Here is a 5,009-nt window from a genome sequence, read left to right as displayed (position 1 = left end):
GAAAAGTTTTATCATTACAAAGATACAGAATGTTTAGGCAAATACATGTATGTTCTTTGATATAATAAAATGTATCTCTTTAAAATTCCTTTAAACAGGATTTGTTTAGGACAGCGGTGTTGTTTTAAAATCTTTTTTCTATAGTTTCAAAAACACTTCTTTCTTGAATCTTGTTGTTCTTAAAAGCATAGGGTACATCTATCAGGAAACCATGAGAGATTCTGTGGCCTCAGGACCAAGTCAAAATAACCTCTAACTAGGAATATCCTATCATTACAGAACATTAATAAATAACCTTCAACAACAGCTATGAATGGAGCTTTGCTTTATGGCAGAAACACTCCAAAGATGCTACAGCTGGGGAAATGTCTTGTAAATAAAGAAAAAAGCACTTAACATAGTTTATTTTTTCCTCAAAAGTCATTAGTTTTACAAATTTTCTTTAAAACAGTAAGCAAAGCACCACATTCTCTCTTCTTATCAGAATATCTTCTGTCCTCATAGTATAATTAACAAGGACAATTATATTATTTAAGAAACATTATACTTTTCATCTCTCCCATTCTTCATATTAGAAGTACTATATTTCCCAGTGTATGTATAGGGATGAAAGAAATATAATTTGGAGGGAAATATGTAATTTATAATCCAAACTTCCCCAGGATTGCAAATTTGCATATTTACAAGTTAGTGTATAGCTCTGACTTGGATTACAAAGTGCGAAAGGAAATTGTCAAAATGATTGTAGTGCAGATTAGAATGTGTTTTTCCCTTCTTCAGGAATCATTTCCACCTTGTCTCCAAAGTAGCAAATCAACAGCATCTGACACGCGGTCTTGGTGGAGGCAATTCCGGTGGGATTTTAGGTTCTGGTTGTAATGAGAGAATGCTATTGGACAGCTCATTCCTTAAAATATCCAGAGGCATCTTTTTCAGAATATCGTCAACAAGTTTCAGAAATATCTCATCCACATTGAAGTTGTCCTTGGCACTTGCTTCACAGAATCACATCCCAGTTATCTGCTGTGCAAACTTTTCACCTTGCTGTCTGGTGATTTCTCTGTCTGTTTCACAGTCCAACTTATTTCCAACTAAGAAAAGTTCAGCATCTTCTGAAGCATACTTATCAATCATCTTCATCCATTTTGGCAAATCATCAAATGTCTCCTGCTTAGTGATATCATACACTAATATGATCCCCTTGGCACTTCTGTAATAAGCTGAGGTAATGCTGTTGAATCTCTCCTGACCTGCTGGGTCCCAGATCTGTAATCGAATTTTCTTTCCTCTTAGTTCTACAGTTTTGATTTTAAAGTCAACACCCACGGTGGACTTGCAGGCCTCACAGGTGTCAACCGTGAAACGCTCCATCAGGCTGGTCTTTCCCACCCCGCGGAATCCGATGATGATGACCTGCAGCGTGAAGTCCGTCAGCCTGGGGGGCTGTTTCCTCCCACGCGCCTGGCCCCCGGACAGCGCGGGGAGCCCGCGCCCAGGCCGCCCCGCTGCTGCCCCGGGCCCGCTTCTGCAGCGTGTCGCAGGGATCCATGCAAGCATACGGATCGCGCCGCCCGCCGGCCCCCCGGCCGGCGTCGCCTCGGGATGACCCCTGGGCCTCCGCCGCGCGGGGCCTCGGCCCCGACCTGAGCACTGCGTCGGTCCACTCGAGCGGGCCCACCGGCCCACTCGGCTGCGGCTGCCACCCGGCCCCGCATATCCCCGTCCCCCGCCCTCCCTCCGCCGCCGCCGGTGAGGGAGGAAAGCAAAAATTCATACTTCTTAAGTGCTTTTTTCTGTAATAATCCTTCAAGCTCAGAGGAACTATGACAGATGTAACTACATTCATCTCGAAGACCAAGAGACTAAAGCATAGATACCAAGATATGCAAATATGTTTCATTCTTAGTAATGTAATCTGGGTCATAAATTTTTTAGCTTTTTTCTTTTGTTACATGATAGTAGAATGTACTTTGACATGTTATATATACACAGAGTATAATGTATTCTGATTAGGATCCAGTTCTTGTGGTTGAACATGATGTGGTGGGCCACAAATTTTCAACTATACCCTTCTTATATAATATATTATATATATATATATATATAGTATATAAAATATATATACATAAATGTATATGTATACATTTATACATATATACACACAAATGAATATACCTACATGATTATTTTAATATATACATATATATATAATATGAACAAACCAGAAAATTCATACACACTTCCATTCATATTTAAACCTGCTATTATACTTAATAGATAATATATTTAAATTCGTATTCATGTTTAGAATAGACAGATTTAGGACACTAGAAAAGAGGAGAAATAAGTCGATTGCTAAGACAGAAGCAAATGGGTTGGCTCTGACATCTCTAAATTGTTGTAAAAAGCTGTAGCAAAGCACATGAAAGCTTTGTAAACAGAACTTCTAAATCTATACTGGGAAGAAGGACATTTGAAATGAGAGATTTAAAGGAGCCAAGAATCTTGAAGTAGGTTCTACTGTATTACAACAGGCAATTTTCATAGGGACAAATAAATCTATGAAACCCTGCAATTTGAGGACCTTTTCCAATGGAAGGTCATTATTAGTCCTATAAAAAGAGTTATGGTAACATCTATAGGCAAAACACTATCTCCCATGTCTTGATAACAAATGCTATTTCTTGTTTTATACAGTAGAATGTAAACATGATGGAACATTGCTAATCATAGTTTACCTTATTAAAAGTAGTGTAAAGTATGTCTCCTTTAATTGCCCTAATGACGTGCTATAGTTCATTGTTTTGGATTATTATTAAAATAAAATGATATTATGGTAGAAAATAAACTAATGAAACAATTCAACCTTTGGAAAGGAACAGAGAGAGTTATAAGTTGATGTATGCAAACACTTATATACAAATACATATATATATTTATATACAAACACAACATGCATGAAACATATATTTGAGTTTCAATGCAAATTATTTCTGTAGAGAAAAGTGACTGTACTGTCAAGGCCATATTTACTGTGAAAGAGTGAATCAAACATAACTAAATATTTGAGTCATCTAATTATCTTTGTTTTGAACCTATTTTGTAGAAAACAATTTTTTGGTTATGCATGGTTTTATAACTAGATTTCTCTACAGAAAAAAAATGTAAATTTGGAACTGATTTCACATATTCTATTTTTCTAAGACATTTCCTGATTGTTTTAAATCAACATGTCTGTCATACTGATATCAACCCCAGCCTCCAGGGTACTCTAATGTAAAGTATATAACCTCAAGGATTCCAGAAATCCCTGAGCATTAACAAAAGAACAACTTTGAACTTCAAAGCTGATAGACACAATGTTCTAAATCTCTAGAGGATGTCACAATCATCTCCATCTCTCTCCTTTAAATGATTCCCAAAATAGTGGTTTTCTCCTGTTTATTAAAGGAGCTACAGCACACAAATCTTATAGGGGCCCCATTGTTATTTCAGACAAATGAGATACAAGAATGACGGCAAAATTGAATGCTACAAAACTTCGGATAAAACATGCTTTATTTTTGTCAAATTGCAAAGCATGGACCTTATAGCTGACTAATGAGAAATTTTATCATTGCATTTTAACTCATAAGGAAATGGATGTGTACCTTGAGGCTTGTTTTGGAGAATACCTGTAGTTTCCTACAATTACACAAAGTAATTCTAGAAATAATTAGATCATAAAACAGATGAAACAGCAAAAGTGGGATGAGATGAGCAAAGATTTTTATGAAAACAGTATATACAGAAGAACAACAACTCTGGGGATCTTCTTTAAAAATGTAGTTAGTGATATTGTCACTATTCTTAGAAGTTTTAAGGATTCTTAGACATTATTTTTAGGAAAAATTCATATTCTAAGGAAGATCCTCACATTCTTAAATGTTATTACTTGAACCAAGTATCTGGCCCATTACTTTCTAGTTTTTCGTATGAAAGAGAAAAATAAAATCATAAATTTAAAAAATAATTAAAAAAAAAGAAAAACAAGAAAAGTCTTGCTTGCCTATAAAATAGAGGCTAACCTAAAAAATAGCTGAGAGAAAGAACAAGGAGTCCCATCAAGATGAGGAAATTTTAATTACAAAGGGTGATACATGAGGATGATAATGAAAGTGCGATCAGGTAGGACTTGTTCCTAGTGCTGCAAATTTTAACAACTGAAGTCTGTGGTATTGGGAACAGATTTTGAAGCATCCTCATGAAACATTCTAGTCAAAAAAGCAGATAATTCATGATTATAGAGAGGTCTCCTGCATGCAACTCAAAGAAACCCTTACCAGTAGAAAAACATTTCTGAGAATTTCAATTCAGTAATTCACATTACTCATATAAGTAAAGACTTTGTCCCAGCTGTGATAATTATGAAACAATCACCAAGAACACAATTAGCTTGCTCACTGTCAGAATCATTAAGCTTTATTTCATATCTTAGTGTGAGAATATGATATGCACCATAAAGGGGGGCATTACTATCTAAAAGGTTGAGATATAGACCTCTAACTACACCTCCAGTTCTGTGTATGTGCATGTGTGTGTGTGTGTGTGTGTTTGTGCCTGTCTGTGCCTATAAAATTATCCTAGGGAATTTTATTTATAGAAAAATTTATAAGACAGATCTGGTATGGCCTGATCTGCCACACCCCCTTTCATTTAAGAAGAGTATTGGCTCTTGTGTATTTATTGATTAGATAAGTTTATTCATAATTAATTGATTTATAGCCAACATCATCCTCTGGCAGTTAACTCTTTTCTCATCTATGCAGGGCATGGCAGAAACCCCTACAAGATACAATACCAAAGCTACAATACATGCAATAAATCATTAACAAGCTCATCATCATTTAACAAAACTTCATATTGGTGAAAAACATTGTCAAAGAATAAGAGTACAAGCCACAGATAAGGCAAAATGTTTGCAAAATATAAATCTGATAAAGGACTGTTATCTAAAATATGCAAATAAA

The 5,009-nt window shown here is 35.8% G+C and overlaps 1 pseudogene across 1 annotated transcript; it reads right to left on the bottom strand.

Moving 5' to 3' along the window:
• Window positions 1-436: 436 nt before the first annotated feature.
• On the bottom strand, window positions 437-1,557 carry LOC306652296 (ras-related protein Rab-12-like; annotated as a pseudogene). The gene has a single exon. The product of its transcript is annotated as a ras-related protein Rab-12-like (transcript).
• Between the last annotated feature and the right edge of the window lie 3,452 nt (window positions 1,558-5,009).

Source organism: Sciurus vulgaris (assembly GCF_902686455.1).
Source record: "Sciurus vulgaris genome assembly, contig: HiC_scaffold_174_arrow_ctg1, whole genome shotgun sequence".
In the NCBI taxonomy this organism is placed as follows: Eukaryota; Metazoa; Chordata; class Mammalia; order Rodentia; family Sciuridae; genus Sciurus; species Sciurus vulgaris.
The sequence above is the reverse complement of the archived record's forward strand: the minus strand, read 5'-3'. Positions and strand labels throughout refer to the sequence as shown.